Genomic DNA, 19,434 nt, shown 5'->3' with positions numbered 1-19,434 from the left:
TGGTGAAAAATGGTATCTTAGGTAGTTTTAATTTTCATGCTTCTTGTTATGGGTAAAATAGACCATTACAAATGTGTTTAAGAATAATCTGCATATTCTTTGAATTGTCTGTTTATAATATTTGTCCATTTTTCTAGTGGGTTGTTGGTCTCTTTCTTATCCATTTCTAGAACTTTCTGTATATTAGAGAGAGTATTCTGTCTATGATTAGTTATAATCATGTTTCCAAGTTTGTCTTTATCATTATTATTATTATGGTGAAGTTTATTTTTGTCATGCAAAGGTTTAAACAAATTTTGTATATAGTTGAACTTATGTTTTTTATAATTTTGGATTTGGGGATAGTTAAAAAGCCCTCCATATTCTGAGATTATGAAAAATTATCCCATCTGTTCATTTACTACATTTATTGATTTTTTAATATTAAAGATTCAGTTCATTTGGAATATATCATGGAACACAGAATGATAAATGAGTCCAACATTAATGTTTCCCAGATAGCTACTTTGTTGCCCCACCACTATTCAAAAGTTAAGTTTGCCCCACTCCTTTTACTGTACTTTCTTATTCCATTGCTTCATCTATTCATGAACCAGTACTACCTTGTTTTAATTACTGAGCCCTTGTGGAATATTTTTATATCTGGTAATCCCTTTTCGCTGATTTTTTAAAATCAGAGCTTCCTTTGAAAACCTTCTTTGCTTATTTTCAATATGAACCTTAGGATTTTTTTCTAGCTTAAAAAAAAGAGAACTATTTATTAGATTTATTGAAATTATGCTAAATTTAAAAATCAAATTTGAAAGATCAGCATACTCTTGATACAAGAAAGAAAGCAGCATTGAGTCATCTTGTCAAAATATGTGGTATGTTTTCCCATTAGTTTATGTCTTCTGTTGTGTGTCCTGGAATATTTGAAACAGTTTTTTAGGTCCATGTCATATACATTTATTGTTAAAATTATTCCTAAAAGATAATATCTTTTTTTGTTGTTTCAGTTTTGGCTAATGTAAATGGACTCTTTCTCTCCATTATAATCTTTTTGCTTCTAATTATTGACTTCTTTATATGTTTTCTACCCCACAACATTACTGAGTTTTCTTATTGCTTTTAGTAGTCTTTTTAAAAAATTGATTTCCTTGGGTTTCCTAGGGAAATAATACTATCATCTGCAAACAGGGTTAGTTTTGTCTCTACCTCTCCATTTTTATACCTTAAAGTTCTTCTCTCATGTGCATTTTATTGGCTAGAGTGCCAGTAAAAATGGACAAGAATAATAGGAGGACTGGATAAATCTGCAACCATACTGAGCAATTTTAACACCTTTCCTCAGTAACTATTAGAGCAAGCACACAAAAAATTAGTAAGCAGCATGATTAGCAAACTTGATCTAATTGACATGTATAGAACCCAGCACTCATAACTCCAGAATGCACATTCTTTTTGAGTGCACATAAAACGTTGACCAAAATTGATTACATGTTGGGCAATAAGTCAAGGCTCAATAAACTTTAAAGGACTGAAATAATATAGAATATATTTGCTGACCACAATGAAACTTGGGTAAAAATCAATAACAAAAGTTAACTAGAAAGTTCCTAGTTGTTTGAAGTTTAAGCAATAAAATTCTGAATAGCCCGTGGGTCAAGGAAGAAATTAGCAATGGAAATAAGAAGTTATTTTTACCTGAAAGGCAATTAAAATATGACACATTAAAACATGTAATGCAGCTAAAATCATGCATAGGAAGGCATATTTATAGCCTTAAATGTGCATATTTGGAAAGAAGAAAGGCTGAAAATTAATCACTTCAATTCATCTTAATAAGTGGGAAAATAATAGCAAATTAAGCCCAAGGAATGCAGAAGGAAGACTATACGAAAGTTGAGTGCAGAAATGAATGCTATAGGAAAATAATGTGCAAGAGAAGGTCAACTAAGTCAAAAGGTAGTTCCTTAAAAAGACTGATAAAATTGATAAACTCTTGGCAAGACCAATCACAAAGAAGAAGGGACCAAATAGCAATATCAGGAATGAAACAGGGGACAAGACAAATATTACAGACATTCAACAAATAATAAATGGATATAATGAACTACTTTATGCCAATACATTTGACAACTTGGTTGAATTGATAAAGTCCTAGAAAAAAACTTATCAAAAGTGACACAGAAGAAATAAAAGATCTTAATAGTCCTATAGGTATAAAAGAAATTGGATCTATAAATAAAACTTCCTATAAACAAAACTTCAGGTCTAGATGACTACATCAGCCAAATTCCAAATTACTTTAAAAGAAAAGAATTAACATCAGTCTTACATAAATCTATCTAGGGAATAGAAAGAAGCAAAACTTTCCAACCAATTTCATGACATAAAAACTTGATGAGTTCTTTACAAAAAAGAAAAATTTCAGATTAATCTCTCTCATATATATAAATGCAAAAATCCTAGGATTAAAAATTCTAATATTAAAAATTAAATCCAGTGATCTATAAAAAGAACAATGCACCATGACTATGTTCAATGCAATATTGATGTTGCATTCAAAAATCAATTGTTTTAACTCATATTATTAACAAAATAAAGGAGAATTAGGAAAATAAAGGAGAAAAATTGTACAATGATCTCAATAGGCATAGAAAAATAATCTGATATAATTCAACACCTATTAATACAACTACTACTATAATAAACATAAACTTCTTAGAAAACTAAAATGGAAGAGAATATTTTTAATTAGACAAAAGGTGTGTACAGCAGATATCACAGTTAATGGTGAAACATTGAGTGTTTTCCTTCAGGAACTAGAAATGAGACAAGTATCCCTACTATTATTATTTTTATTCAACATGCCTAAAGATTCTAGGCAGTGCAAGAAAGCAATAAGAACGTCTTATAAGGGTAAATGTATTGGAACTATTATTATTACTGATGATATAATTGTGTGTACAGAAAAACAAATCTATAAATTATTGGCATTAATAAATAAATTTAACAGTATAACTAGCTATCAGATCAATATGTAAAAATAAATTGTGTCTTTCTATTCCAGGGCCAAAGAATTAAAAAACTAATTTTAAAAATTATATCATTTACAATAACATAAAAACATATCAAATACCTAGTAATCTAATAAAAGATGTGTAAGACCACCACAATGAAAACCTCAATAAATGGAGGGTTAGGCTATGTTTATGAACTAAACAATTCAATTTAGTAAAGATATCTGTTCTCTATAAATTAACCTATAAGTTCAATGTAGTCTCATTTAAAATCCAAGCAGCTGTTCTGTGGGGAATTCACAAGCTCGCTCTAAAATTTATGTGGAATTGCAAAGGGCCGAGAAAAACCAACACAATCTTGAAGATGAAGAACAAAGTGGTTGGAGGACTTACTTTAATAGAAACCAAGTCTTATTCTAGTTTTAGTAATTTAAAAAGCTGAGTGTTAGTACAAGGGTAACTCCCCAACAGCAAACAAACAAACAAACAAACAAACAAAAAACAAACAAAAAGCAAATGGAATAGAAAGACCTTAGAAACAGGGTTTTTGATCAATAGGAGAAAGATGATGTTTTTAATAAATGTCGCTGGGCCAATTAGATATACATTTGGAAAAAGAAATCTTGACCCCTACTTTATACCATAAAAAAATTCCAGGTAGATTGTAGATTGAATGTGAAAAGTAAACCAATCTTCTGGAAGACTGCATTTGAGAGTGTATCGATGACTTCGAGTAAACAAGAATAAACAGAACACAAGATGCACTAACCACAAAATAAAGATCGATAAATTGGACCGCATTAACATTAGGATCTTCTGTTCATCAAAAGACACACAAGTTGGAAAGGCAGTCACAGAATGGGAGATGTTTGCAGTACATACAGCAAAGAGTTCATTACCAAAATGCAGAAAGACAGCCTCATATCAATAAGAAAAAGACAGACAATTGAATAAAGACAGTGGAAACAAGACCTGAAAAAGAACTTCACAAATGAGAATATTCAATGTCTGCTAAATATACGAAGAGCAAATCAAGTCATTTTAGTGGTCCGGGATGTTTAATTAAAATCACAATGAAATATCCCTACACATCTGCCAGAAAGACTAACACTAAAAAGACTGACAATACCAAGTGCAGTTGGGGATGTGAAACCACTGTCTCACATGCGCCTGGTGGGAATGCAAATTGACATAATTACTTTGGAACACACATATGCCTTGGGATCTAGCAACTCACTCCTGGATATATATCTAATAGAAATGCATATATACGTACACCAAAAGACATGCAAAAGAATGCTCATTTCTGCATTGTTTGTAATAGCTCAAAACTGGAAACAACACAAATGTCTTTTGACGGACGGAAGAAAAGGCGTATGTGTGTATCATGACATATGCATGCAATTGAATAGAGGGGTGAAAAATGAATCAACTACAACTATGTGCTTCAACAGAAATAATTTTACAAATAAACATACTGTACAATTCCATTTAAATCAAGTTCAAAAACAGTCAAATCTCAATGATGATGTTAAAATAAACATGTATTGTCTCTCCTGTGTGAGGTACCATGGAATAAACTATGGTTTTAGAAATCAGAATAATGTTAACCTTTGGGGAGAAGAAAGGGGCTCTAGGGAGGTTTCTGGGTTGCTGAGAGCGTTCTATTCCTTGATCTGAACTGTGGCTGCCGGGATGCCTTTACTTGAGATAATTTATCGAGCTTATTAATTGTGTACTTTTCTGCACGTAGCTCAGGCAGCAAACACTTGTTAAGCACCTAACATGTATATGTAGCATTGCATGGGCACTGTGGTCCCTCTTCTTTTCACCCCCTTGTTAACATCACCCGTGCTGGAGGGAGCTCATTATTACTAATTGGCCCAAGTGACAGTACAGTAAATGAATGCAGCAAGGCTCTGCAAGTCTATGCTGAGAGTGGAAGTAGGGCCCAGTTGGGCTAAGGCCAGATGTTCTTTTACTTTGATTGGCAGAGTCCACTTTAGTACTTCCCAGTTCATGACAGCTTTTCTCTGCCACATTTAAATTTCTAAAGATAATTGTGCTGCTAATGGCCAGGAGGCCCCTGCTCCAAAGCTTGAGTGACTCTCCTTGATTCAGGTATCTGACTGCCATCTGGACATGGCAGTTGGTAGAGAGCTGGAGGAAGAGCTTGCTGAGATCCCAGCTTGCTCGAGGGGGCAGGAGGCAGGGTCAAGCCTGAACTTGTGCAGAATCGTGCTCTGGCTGCACAATAACAACAGTACTTATTTTCTCAACTATAAAGCTGTAAAAATGATCATACACCTGTGTGTATTTGAGTAGGAATTATGTGCATAATTAAATTGTTCATGAATCATCTGTGTGTGACAGTTTTGCCTATATCCAGATGGAAGTGTCCGTTATAAAGTAAAAGAAATAAAAACATGTTGATTTGTAGAGGTGGTGAAGTTGTGAGCAAATTTTTCTTTTAATATTGTTCCAATGTTTTTGTGTATGTAACCAGTAATAACACTATACACAAACAAAAGAATGATTTTCATTGCATGCATACTCAAACAATAGAAAAAAGACCCTATTAAACCAGCATTTTATACAAATTATTATACATATAGACATTTCTTAACTAATTTGGAAATTTAACCAGGGAACATGGTCAAATTTGAACATGCCATTTGTATACTTTCAGTGTCAGTAACAGAAAAATTACCTTCCGTTTATAAATATGAAACTGAATTTAGATCAAATTTCAGAACTCGTCATTCTGACAGTCTTAGATGTGAAAAGCTGGCATTCACCGCTGAAAATATTTCTTCAAGTTTGTTTAACATATGGCCTCCAGCTATTGAGAAGATTTTTGTTATTGCTATATCAAAGGTGGCTTCTGAGTTGACAAATGAATGTTTTAATCACAGTCTGGTCTAAACTTGGCCTTTACACATATTGAATGAATTTGGTTAGTTTCTTTGTGAAGGAATATACTTACGCTGAAGAATTTCAATGCATTTATTTCTTTCTAAGAAACTAATCTTTAATGAGCTTTACTATGGGCACTGCATACCAGAGTCTACAGGGAATTGCCAGCCGAGCAAATAGTGGCTTGGAATTAGGAACTCATTTTCTTACAAAAGTAGTACTATACACAGTGGTACGGTCTTAGGATAGTCCAAAATAGGAGATTTAACTGAGTATGTAGAGCTGTACTGCTTCAAATCCTAGGCTGATTCCTTATATCTGGGAGCAGAAAGTCCTTAGTGGGGGTAAGGAGGGTAAGTAGGGGCAGAGAAGAGAAAGGAGAAGAGCAGATGAGAAAGAGGAGAAAAGATAAAGGAGAAGACAGAGGAGGCAGAGGAGAGGGAAAAAAGAGAAGGTCAAAGAGGAAAAAAGAGAAAAATAACAAGGAAGTAAAGGAGGAAAAAAATGTTCTTCTTTTTCTTTTCTACAACAGGACTGTGCTCAATGACATTTCCCTGGCAGCCTCTCCTATTTCTGCCTCCTCCACTTTCTGATACCTCTGTCATAGCTTCTCAGGCCTCCAAGAGCTCCCAGGCTACTCTAAGCTCCCCAGGGAGGTGCCACACTCAGAGTTGTTCACCCTCTGAAGATGTCTCATGCCCCTATGTTATCATCTTCCTTTTTTTTTGGTGAAAGGTCTTGAAGTCACTGTTGATCTGAGTTAGGCGTAAAGATCAAACAATCTCTAAAATGTGAATGATGAATAATCTCATATCTTTGAATGTTTGAATTTTTAAAAGAAAAACAGAGATTCTTTAATTGATAGAACTATAAGTACCACTAAAAAAAAAGTGAGGTGGGACATTCTGACCTTTTGAGATTAGTGGTTAAGATTTTTGGGCAAGGCAAAACCCTACAGACAAGCTGACTGGCTTGTGACACTGCTTAGAATCTGCTGTGGTCACCTCCTGTAACTTGTTCTTCCTCTTCAATTTCTTGTCTATTTTCATTTTGGGACCCATAGGCTCTCTAAAAGCTTTGCAGCAGAAGTGGACATCTGCATACATTTGTCTTCGTAAGTTGGCATTGGTGAGTTAGTGGGGACCTGTATATGTGCTTTACATTATTGGCTCCAATTTACAGATGAGGAAATTGAGGCATGCTGTGATCTGAAAGAATGTGTCCCCCCAATATTCATATGTTAAAACTTAATCCTCATTGTGTAGAAGTGGGGCCTTTGGGAGGAGGGCTCTGCCCTCATAAATGGAATTAATGTCCTCAAATAAGAGGAGCTTGTTTGCCCTTTCTGCCATGTGAAGACACAGCTACAAGGTGCCATTTATGAGGAATGGGTCCTTATCCGACATCAAATCTGCTGGCACCTTGATCTTGGACTTGCCAGCCTCCAGAACTGTGAGCAATAAATTTCTATTGTTTATAGATTACCCAGTCTAAGGTATTTTTGTTATAGCAGCCCAAATGGACTAAGACAAGGCATTTAGCAACTAAAGCCATATCCTTTTTAGCACAAGGAATACATGCATCTGATTTTTTTTTTTTGTGATGCAGTCTGGCTCTGTTGCCCAGGCTGGAGTACAGTGGCATTGATCTCAGCTCACTGCAACCTCTGCCTCCCAGGTTTAAGCAATTCTTCCTGCCTCAGACTCCTGAGTGGCTGGGATTACAGGTGCCTGCCCCACCACAGCCAGTTAATTTTTTCTTTTATTTCCTTTTTTTTTTTTTTTTTTTTTTAGTAGAGACAGGGTTTCACCATGTTGGCCAGACTTGTCTTGAACTCCTGACCTCAAGTGATCCACCCACCTCGGCCTCCCAAAGTGCTGGGATTACAGGCATGAACCACCATGCCCAGCCTGCATGTGATTTTTATAGTGCTGTAGGCCTGCACTGTCTGATATGGCAGCCGTTCGCCACATGTGGCTATTAAGTACTTGATATGGAGCTAGTATGACTGAGGAACTGAGCTTTTGATTTTATTTAATTTTACTTAATTTAAATTTAAAAACTGATAGTTTGTTTATTGAAAAACTTTAAGTATGTTTGAAATAATGCAGGTATATGAATCAACTTTTTAAACTTTAAGTTTTATGAAATCTAAATATAGATCAAGTATTTCAGTGAAAATTTAGTGTTTGCAGGCTGGACACCCTCTGCTCCAGCTGAAGACAACTCTGAAAGGCCATGTCAGTGTCAAGCTTCCTGCCGGGGTCCCTGAAGCCTTCGCTGATTCTGCACCACAGTCCGTATTCTCCTTTGGCCCAATCCTGCATCATTCCCTTTCTTTCCAAAGGTGTTGAGTCCAAGAGTTTTCTTTAATAAACCTCTGCCCCCTAATATTCATCTCAGAGTATGTTTCCTGGAAAACTCAACTTGCTATAGTGCATTTATTTTTAAATAATATAACTTATTTATATTTAAAGTCTGGGACCTTAAATATCTGGTGTATCAAAGGTCCACATTATTGGGATATCATGGTCAGTAAGTAAGCAACTTAATGGGTGCCCACTGTGTGAATGATCCTTAACTGAGGGCTGTGAGTAGCCTTGCAGGAAGAATCGCTGGAGGATGGCTGAACTAGATGAACTCTAAGGTCTGCCTCTGAGCCTCTACAAATATATTTTTATCTATAAAATGGTAGCTTGTTCCCAGTGCTCAGGGACTGGACTTGAAACTGAAGAATGGTAGACATCATTTTTTGGGTGTCTGTGGCTGGGGGAAAAGGGAAACATGTTTAGCAAGTACTGAAAACTGAACATAAGTCAAACAGGGCTCAATGCTCTGGCATCAGACAGATGTTCTGAAGGCACAGAAGCTTTGCATGTGGTAGCCCTGAAGGACCTTGGGGAAGATAAATCCTCATACTGGGCAGAGTTTTTAACCGAATGTCTCACTGTCCATTTGCTTGGAAAAAGAGTGTCCTGAGGAAAGAGTGTACGCTGCTTTCTGGGCAGTACACAGTAGTTTGGCCCATGGATAGTGGCATGAAAGAAGCAAAACTGGAGGGCAAGAGAGCAGGAAGTTTAGAGAAGAGCTATGCGTTGGCTTTTTAGAACGAACAAAGTGTGAGAATATTTGTGTTCCACAAGGCTGATCACCAAAGGCTCCCTGTTACAAAGGGAGATCTCAAAAATCAGATAAACAGAAGCACTTCTCATTTGCAAAGGTTCCCAGTTCCCAACGTGGCAGTACAACCCTGAATCTCCTATGTGGCACAGAGAGGGTCAGACAGGAACCATGTGGTTGTTTCTGATACTTTTTTGTTTTTCTACTTTTAATTGTACGTACTGATGGGGTACATAGTGATGTTTCAATACAAACAATATAGAGCGATCAGATTAGGGTAAGTAGCATATCTATCATCTCAAACATTTATCATGTATTTTGTGTTGGGAACATTCAAATCTTTTCTTTTAGCTATTTGAAAATATATGCTAAACTCCTGTTAACTGCAGCTGCCCTACAGTGTTATAAGACACTAGAACTTATTTTTTCTATCTAGCTGTACATTTTATATTCTTTAACCAGTATCTATCCTCCCAACCCCCTCACCTTCCCAGCCTCTAGTAACCCATATTCTACTCTCTACTTCTATGAGACTGACTTTTTTTAGCTTCCACATATGAGAACATGGGCTGTTTAACGTTCTATTCCTGGCTTATTTCACTTAACATAATGTCCCCCAGCTCCATCTATGTTGCCATGAATGACAGGATTTCATTTTTTTTAAAATAACTGAATAGTACTTCATTTTGTATATACACCACATTTCCTTTATCCGTTCATCTGTTAATGTACACTTACATTGATTCCATATCTTGACAATTGTGAATAGTGCTGCAATAAGCATGGGGATACAGATACCCCTTTGATATACTGATTTCCTTTCCTTTGGATATATACCCAGTAGTGGGATTGCTGGAGCATGTGGTAGTTCCATTTGTGTTTTTTGGAAGAAGCTCCATACTGTTCTCCTAAATGGCTGTACTAGTTTATATTCCCACCAACAGCATATAAGAGTTCCCTTTCTCCATGTCCTCACCAGCATTTGTAACTTTTTGTCTTTTTGTTAATAGCCATTCTAACTGGGGTGAGATGGTATCTCATTGTAGTACTGATTTACATTTCCCTGATGATTAGTGATGTTGAGCATTTATATATATGTTTGTTGGACATTTGTATGTCTTCAGAGAAATATCTATTCAGTTCATGTGCCTGTTTTAAAAGTTGGGTTATTTGCTTCATTAGCTGTTGTTTGAGTTTTTATATATTCTGAACATTAATTCCTTCTTGGATGAATGGTTTGCAGATATTTTCTCCCATTTTGTAGTTTGACTTTTCATTCTATTTATTGTTTCCCTTGCTGTGTAGAATATGTTTTGTTTGATACAATCCCATTTGCCTATTTTTGCTGGATTCTTTCTATCATATGGAAGGCAGTAATTTGTCTTCACTAAAATAGATTTTTATTTTAAGTTTAGATTTATTTTCCTATCTACAATATGCCTATTACCATTATCAGCTGAGGAGCAGGAAGTGTCACTTGACCTGTGTTTAGTTGCAGAAATAAAGATCACAAGATTTACCCAAATTTCTTTTCTTGCTGCACTATACATATTAAAGAGCCATTTAAAATCATATATCTATATGGTTTTACATCTGCTATAAATATATATATATTATATTATATATATAAATATATATTATATATATATATTTATTCCCTTCCTCTCTCTTTATCTCAATATATAAACATATGCTATATACATTTATACATATGCCAGGCATGGTGGTTCACACCTGTAATCCCAGCACTTTGGGAGGCTGAGGCGGGCAGATCATGAGGTCAGGAGATCGAGACCATCCTGGCTAACACGGTGAAACCCCATCTCTACTAAAAATACAAAAAAAAGTAGCTGGGTGTGGTGGTGGGCGCCTGTAGTCCCAGTTATTCGGGAGGCTGAGGCAGGAGAATGGCATGAACCTGGGAGGCAGAGCTTGCAGTGAACCGAGATCACGCCACTGCACTCCAGCCTGGGCGATAGAGCAAGATTCTGTCTCAAAAAAAACCAAAAAAACACACACACACAAAAACAATGTTAGCAGTCACAGCTGGGCGTGGTGGCTCATGCCTATAATTCCATTGCTTTGGGAGGCCGAGAAAGGTGGATTGCTTGAGGTCAGGAGTTCGAGACCAGCTTGGGCAACATGGCAAAACCCCGTCTCTACTAAAAATACAAAAAATTAGCCAGGTGTGGTGGTGCATGCTTGTAATTCCAGCTATTTGGGAGGGTGAGGCATGAGAATTGCTTGAACCAGGAAGTCAGAGGTTGCAGTGAGCTGAGATTGTGCCACTGCACTCCAGCCTGGCAGCCTGGCAGTGACAGAGTGAGACGTGATCTCAAAAACAAAACAAAACAAAACAAAACAAAAAACAAAAACCGAAACAACAACAACAACAACAACAAGAAGCACCCAAAATGTTAGCAGTCATAGTCTTACTTTCTAAATTTTTTTCTTTTTTTTCTTATGGTCTGTTTTCTCCACTTATGTTTTGTGGATACAGCATCTTTTCTAACTCTCTGAAAGTCTGAGTTTTTTTTTTCACTTTAATTCTTTTCTGTTCTTTATTTTTCTTTCAAGGCCATTTTATTTTTTTTTCTCTTGGTGTTTTCATTTCACGGTTTGGACTCAATGGTTTGGCCATCTTGGATATTTAAGAATGAGATGATAGGTCGCCAAGGAGCCCTGCGTTGGGGGTTGGGGTGGGGGAGGGGCTGGTTACTGTGAGTGGGAAGGCAGTCACTCATTTTTTGGAGCGTCTTTCAATGTCAGATTGAGAAGGATTTACTGTGGCAAACAGTAACCCCATGCTACAGGCCCTAGTTCTTCTCAGAAAGTCCATTCATGTTTCTTGCAGACAGAATTTCAGTTTTATTTTAGGCTTTTTCCTGCCCTGGGCTGGGATCTAAATACCTGGCTACTAGCGTTTTTGTAAGCAGGGATGCTAGAGGGAAACCTCAGGGGGATTGTTCTATACACAAACTTTCAACCACTGACCCCGTCTCCACTCTCATATCTCATGCCCGCCTTCCATTGCCTTTACCTTCTCAGCAGCCTCTTCTGCTCAGCTCCTAGTTAATACTCCTCCATCTGCTTTGAGTCTTACAGAAGGATTTTGAAATCTTAAGTCTCCTGATGGGGCTCTCTTGGATTATTTGCAGAGACAGGAGATAAACCCAAGGGCTGAGCCTGTCGCTTTCAACTAGAAGCCCTAGAGCCTCTGGGTTTTAAATGACTCTTTAATATGCTCAAAGTTTAGAGTCAGTGTGACCTATGACAGTATTCCTTAGACTAGTGCAATGTCCCCTGATTTACAGTAATGTTTCCAGTTGGTCCTCACGACCCTGGAGTCACAGGGGAGTCTGGAATGAATGGAGCTGGAGAAGACATCTGAAAGGCTTCACTGCATAGGAAACACGATCACAAGGGCAAAAAGACCCTCTACTATTTGTCAGAAAGCTAATAGAGAGGTAGGACAGGCTGGGATAAGGCTCAGGTTAGGGCTTGGAGGAGAAAACAGGTGAGCGGCTCTAGGAACAGCAATGTCTGCTACCCTGTTGCTCAGAGCCTGAGTTGGTAGTAGGGGGAGATGAGAGATCAGCTATGTCAGCGGCCAGTGGGGCGGCCAGTGGTGGGGCTTGAAGAGTCTATAAGGTGATGTAAGTTATCAGTTCCGGAAGAAATCTGTGCAAAAGTCCTGCTGATGAGGGTAAGTTTGAAGCCAGAAAATAACATTGTCAGCAGTGTCACCGGCACATACAAAGGGCAGTGATAGATTGCACAGCCCCCTCTCACATTTCTTGGCTAATGGAAGCCACAGCTTGCCCATTAGTTTCAACTTCCTTCCCCAAAGACTTTCCACTGGAACTTGCAAAATGTACATTTTACCTCTTTGTCCTTCCCCAGCCTGCTAGCAGAGATGAATAAGGCTGAAGAGGCAAGTCCCTGGAGAGAAAGGAAGAGATGAGAGAGACCCCCAAGTCGTGTGATCAGCTCCAGCACACTGGAGACTGGGTCATTTCACAAGGTGCCACTCAATCTGGTTTTTAGCTGGGGCGTAGGTCGGGGGTTGCCATTAGGCTCACTGAGAGGTTCCCTTAAAGCGGTGGTGTCTGTGCTGTTTCTCCATTGCCTCTCCTCCAGCACAGGGAAATCACACAGCAAAAGTACACCAGGCTCTGGCGAAGGGCCCCAGACCTCGCTGGTCTACAGCTGTGCTGAGCAGGTCTTTCCCATGGGCCTCTCAGGCGCTCCTTGTGAAGGCAGAAGTGGGTTTTGCCCTGCAGAGCAAAGGAATTCTATTTGCTCCGTGAGGTTTACACAGTTGCTTTTTTCTTTTTCTCTTCCACTCCTCCCTTGAGAAAATTAGCTAGAACAGGTGCCTTTGCAGCAACCAACACCATTCAAAATCTCTCAGAATGTGCTGAGAGTATTTGTAATACCCTTAACTGTGGCTAAATTTAAGCTTTACCCGTGCCCTGTGTCTCTGACTCTGAGTCTCAGTTTGTGCCTCTCCTTGTCTGTGTCTCTATTTGTGTCTCTCTCTGTCTCTCTATTTCTCTGTTTCTGTCACTGTCTCTCTCTGTCTCTGCTTTTCTGTTTCTTCCTCTATCTCTCTCCCTGTCTCTGTTTGTCTCTGTCTCTCTCTTTCTCTGTTTCTGTCTCCCTCCCTCTTTCCCATACACCTGATCAGCGGTGCCAGGGCTCTCACCACCCTCTGCCTTTAGGAAAGCAGGCTGAGTCATACTCATCCTGTGCTCAGCAACTGGACATGATGCCTACTCCCCCAGAAAGCACAAAAAGCTTCCAAATCCACTTGGTCCCCTCAATAAAAATACTCCATCAATGCTTTCCCCTGGCCAGAGGGAGCCGCGTCTGTGCAGAAGCCCCTGAGCAGGCGAACCATCACTCATTTATGAAAATGAAAGATTCACGAGAAACTCCTGTGGGTTGCCAGCAGAGTTTATGCAGGTTCTGATCTACTTGAATTTAATTAAGCTGTGTTTATTTAATCAGCCCAGAGATATGTATCCTCAGGCAGGAATTTGATGACTGCTTCTGAACCGTGTTTTTGTCTGTGAGAGGAGAAGGGCTGTGACCTACTTGGTAGTTTTGAAGGATTGGGGGCCCAAGAGGCAGGCTGGTATTGAGGCTCAGACTGGACCCTGCAGGGACACTGCATTCAGCAGCTGTGCATGCGATTGTGTGTGCCTGTGTGAGTGTGAGAGTGTGTGTGTGTGCATGTGTGAATGTGTGTGCCTGTGTGAATGTGGACACATTATGTGTGCAGGTGCAAGTATGTGTGTGTGCACGTGTCCAGGCACCCTGTGGCGAGTGTGCACGGGCAGAGCTCTTTTTGCTCAGTGCCCTGGGACCTCGGGGCAGGACTGTCAGGGAAGCCAGACCTGCCAGTAGTCTGTGTTCTCAGCCACCACAGGAGAAAAGCATTAGAGAAACAAGATCATACTGAGGCTTGAGGACAGTGTTGTTCAAATTGTGCTCCATAAATCTCCATGGATGCTGGTTAAGCACACTGATGCCCAGGTTCCACACCAAGGCTTGCTGAATCACACTATAAATAACCTCAGGAGTGTTTGCATTTTAAGCATGGAGGCGGGACAGGCAGAGGACAGTGACTGAGACCCATTTAGTGGGAATCATGATGCTGGTAGTGGGCATGGGTGTCTAAGCCTCACACCTGGGTCTGGGCAGTGCTCAGCGTGAGCTGCGCAGCCGAGTCATTTATGGGTGGGGCTGAGCCAGGGTCCAGGCAGGAAAGTAGTGCATTATCAGTTTATCAGTTTTCAGAGAGGTAGAATAAGAGGGAAGGGCTTCCTTGTGGCCTGAGGAGCAAGGCCAATGATCTTCAGCTGGGAAGGAAGCCGGCTAGGATCCCACAGGAGAAGCCCTGGAGAACAACCTCAGGCTGGTCCCAGAGTGACCAGAGATGGCAGAGTGAACAGACTGGCCAAGTAGCATAATTCTGGGGCTAATTCAAGGAGCACAGCTGATCTGCTGTTATAGCCTGTGTGGGGTGAGGGAGGGATTGTGATCCTCAGGGTCTAACCAAGGCTAGACTGTGGCAAGCAGTAGGAGAGAGCAAATGTTAGAGATCCTTCAAAAGAATAATGGGATTTGGTGATTTTTTTTTTTTAAAGAAAATGGGAATGAAAGGAAAGAGAAGAAACTTCCAAATTCAGGAAAAAAAAATATATACTTGGGTCTAGCACTGTGAGAATCAGTTTTGGAAAGCTGATGACATTTGGAAATACCTGGCCACCCCTTCCTGAGATCTCTGATTCCTCTAATTTTTCAGCTTTGTTCGTCTCTCCTTAAGAGAGCACATCCACTAATACAATTAGAAAAACAGAGACTATCCTGTTTATGCTGTTGATTTCAGTTCTTATCTTTCAGTAGAAGAGAAGTTCTTTATGTCTCTAAACATCTCCTGGTCAACTTCACCTTGATGGTTCTCCATAATCTGAAACTTAACATGATGCAAACCACATCACATCATCTTTCTTGTATTATAGCTTGGGCAAGCTCTGTGGTAAGGTCTTCTTCAGTGCCTGAGGTCCATGAGCTGATGGGGGACATGAAGGGCTGGGAATGAACAGGAACCCAAGGGACAACTGCAGCCAATTTTTAGGGTCCCGGGAAGGAGTCTTGAAAAGGGGTGACAGACTTAGGCCTCTTCTTATCACATAAGATTATGTTCAATGTAAGTGATGATGCAAATCACCAATAATACTGTGGTGTGTGTGTGTGTGTGTGTGCATGTGTATGTGTTAGAAACAAACAAGGAACTCAGAAACTCTTTTCCAGAATTAATCATGCTGAAAAAATAAATGAGCCCCCATTTTCAGCTAGCATCAGTTGACAATTGTGGCAGACAGCCTCCAAGATGATCTGCAGAATCCTGACCTCTTGGCATTGATACACTTGTAGAGTTCCCTCCCACACTGAACAGGGTTGAGGATATTGAAGAAATGGTGGTGTGTGACATCTGAGCCTAGGTCACAAAAGACACTGTAGCTTCTTTCTTGCTCTCTTAGATCACTCATTCTAGGAGAGACCTTGGGAGAAGAAGTCATGAGGACAGTCAACTAGCTCTTTAAAGAGGTCCACATGGTGGGAAACTGAGGCCTCCTGCCAACGGCCTTGTGAGTGAATCATCTTGGAGGTGGATCCTCAAGCCCCTGTAAAACCTTCAGATGACCACACATCTGACTGACATTTTGACCTCAATGTTATGAAAAATCTTGAGGCCGAAGCACCCACCTAAACTAATCCTGTATTCTTCACCTACAGAAACTATGAGGTACTAATACATGCTAATTGTTTTAAGCTGCTAAGTTTTAGAATAATTTGTTATGCAACAATAGGTAACTAATAAAACAATACTAACAATAACCTGATATACACCCATAAATATGATATCCAGACAAAATCAGAAAGTGTTTATGTATGCACTGCATTGTTATGTTTCTTTATAGAACAAAAGGAATCCTATGTTTTTTGGATCCTTTTCTCAAGTCATTGCCAGTGATACAGGGTCCATGAGCCCTGAAATTGGGGCTCAGCCTGGGAGGGTTCTTGGCTTCACCCAGGAAAGTATTCAAGAGTAGACCAGTGGTGCCAGATAGCAACTTTTATTGGAGGGGCCATGTATGGCAGTAGCAGAGGCACTGGTCCTTGTGGAGCAGGGATGCCCCATACACAGTGTGCCCAGAGTAGCAGCTCAGAGGCAGTTCTTCAGTCCTATTTATACCCAATTTTAATTACATGCAAATTAAGGGGAAAGTGATGCAGAAATTTCTAGAAAAGGAGTGATAACTTCCAGGTCATTGCCATGGAAAGGGGTAGTAATTTCTGCATATTGCCATGAAAATAGTAAACTGACATGGCACTGGTGGGCATGTCTTACGGAAACGTGCTTTTGCCTCTTTCCTGTTTCAGCTAGTCTTCAATCTGGTCTGGAGTTCAAGCCCTGCCTCTGGAGTCATGTCCCACCTCCTACTTCACCAGTACCTTCCCTCTCCTCCTGATTAGTGTGAGGATAGCTCATTTCAGAGTCTACACCACTGGGAGGGCAGAAGAAATGTGCCAGATTAACTATTTATTGTTTTGTAATACGATGTAGCCAAATGCTTTCACTCTACGATGTCCCCCAGCCAAACTCCTCAGATTAGTCAATTAGGATTCATCCATGCACCAAGAAGGTGAGTCCATTTTTTTTTGCCTTCTTTTGCAGAATAACTCTGATATTAATGGAGAAGAGTAGCAGAAAGTGTGCTAGGACCTATTAGCACACTTTCTGCTAGCATATCTGTTTTTTCATAAAAAACATATTGTCTTACACTTAACATTTTCATTTATATTTGTTCTATAATTCCTCCCCAAAATATTATTAAGCAGGTATAATTAGCTCCATTTTTTGGGTGAAGAAACTGAACAGAACTTGAACATAGTCTAATTTAATACTTTTCCCTCTAAATCTACACTGTCCAAAATGATAGTCACTAGGCACATGTGGCTAGGAAGCATGTGGACTTATAGCACCCTTAAGCACTTGAACTTACATGTAGCTCATAAGCACTTGAATTTACATGTGGCTAGTAAGCACTGGAAATGTACTGAATTGACATGTGCTATAAATAGTATAAAATCCACATAAGATTTCAAAGACAGTATGAGAAAAATAATGTCAAATATTTTGTTAAATTTTACACTGATTACACATTGAAATGATATTTTGAATGTGTTCATATTGTTAAAATTGATTTCACCTGTTTCTTTTTACTTACATTTTTTAAAATTGTAAATTATTGTGAGTACATGATAGTTCTTTTTACTTTTAAATGTGGTATGGTTACTATAAAATGTGAAATTATATGTATGGCTTGCATTTGCCTCCCAGGTTATATTTCTACTGGACAGAACTGCTCTAAACCAAGGCTGATATTTTCAGACTCACAACCTCAAGTTACCCCCAGACAGCCCTCATATCATCTCAGGGCCGCTAGGAGGGGAGAAAAAAATATAACAGATTGTATAATTGATAACCCCCTGTTTTTCATGTTTTGATATTTCATCATGAAAGGGAAGAAACTGAGCACCCTGGTGGTGCTGGGGCAGAAGGATCAGATGCTATCCTATATCTCGGTGAATTTCTTTGAGGTGTAATCTTGTGTCACAAGGCCTTTCCAAACTTATTCAGGTGTACAAAGCACTAAGGGAAAGTTCAGACCCCTGAGCCAGAAAACTTCATTTTCCACATTAAGATCAAAGGAGTATGCGGGAGAGATGTAGCACCCCAGTACTGGGCGGTCTGTTATAACAGGGTCAGAGAGAGGGCCAGAAAGGGATGAGAAAAGCAAAAGACTGCCCAGAAAGTCAGCCAGTGAAAACAAGTGACTCAGGTGTACTTTCATGTATTCATTAATGTAGCAAATATCCACTTACTGTCTGTTACTCATTGCTTAATGTGTCCTCTTATCTACAGGCACTGCTCCAAATTCTAGGGATACAGTGGTGATCAAGGATCAAGGTTTCTGCCCTCTTAGAATTTGTTTTCTAGAAGCAACAGAGAATAATATACAATGAATAAGTAAATATGATAACTTCAGATTCTACTAGTTAGATTATAGGTTGGCTGCTATAACACAGAGACCCAAATAGCAATGACTTAAGCAAGAGAGAACTTCATTTCTTTCTTATGTATAATAACAATTGCGAGTGAGGAGTCTAGGGTGGGATGAGCACTCCTATAGTGTCAGAGACCCAGGTTCCTTCTATCTTGCTGACCTGTCAGTACTGGATCTGTGTCATCTATAAGATTCCAGATGGATCACCATCTCCTCAGGCAAGCAGAAAGGGAAAGAGAAAGTGAAGGCCACTCCTCTTCCTCTTAAGGATATGACCTAGAAGGTGCACACATTGTTTAATTCACATCCCATTGGCCAGTACTTAGTCATATGACCATCCTAGAATCTAGCAAGGTAGTCTGGGAAATGTAGTCTTCATACTGAGTGACTTGTAGTTAGTTTAAAAAATGTTTTACATTTTTTTCTTTAAACAAAAACAATGTTTTTCTTTAAATGAAGGAAGAAGAGGACAGATATTGAGGGGCAACTAATAGTATCAGCACAATGGTGAGTTGCACAACTGCTACATTCACAATATCAATAGTAGGACTGCATTACTGGAAAGACCAGGCTCTGACAATCTTTGGATAAATCACACAGGATTGACTTATGCAAGGATAGAGAAGAATATCAGCACTGTCAGGACTCATGGCAGAGAGATCAGCATCATTTTCTAGGACATAAAAAGGTGAACACAAAATCCTTTCCAAGAGAAAATCCAGTTGCACCTGAAAATATGTGAAAGCATA

The 19,434-nt window shown here is 39.1% G+C and overlaps 1 long non-coding RNA gene across 2 annotated transcripts in view; it reads right to left on the bottom strand.

Annotated features, from left to right (window-relative positions):
• Positions 1-18,944, bottom strand: part of LOC105475178 (uncharacterized) — a 34,720-nt gene extending 15,776 nt beyond the window's left edge. Inside the window, exons 1-3 of one of the 2 annotated variants that reach the window (XR_983197.2) lie at positions 18,846-18,944; positions 18,504-18,614; positions 10,711-13,318 (exon numbers count right to left, since the gene is read on the bottom strand). This is a non-coding gene — a long non-coding RNA (uncharacterized lncRNA). Of the gene's footprint in view, positions 1-10,710; positions 13,319-18,503; positions 18,615-18,845 lie in introns of those variants that run through there. The other variant, XR_011624933.1, reaches the window with a different exon arrangement.
• Between the last annotated feature and the right edge of the window lie 490 nt (positions 18,945-19,434).

Source organism: Macaca nemestrina, chromosome 6 (genome assembly GCF_043159975.1).
Source record: "Macaca nemestrina isolate mMacNem1 chromosome 6, mMacNem.hap1, whole genome shotgun sequence".
In the NCBI taxonomy this organism is placed as follows: Eukaryota; Metazoa; Chordata; class Mammalia; order Primates; family Cercopithecidae; genus Macaca; species Macaca nemestrina.
This window is presented reverse-complemented; position numbering and strand designations above follow the sequence as displayed.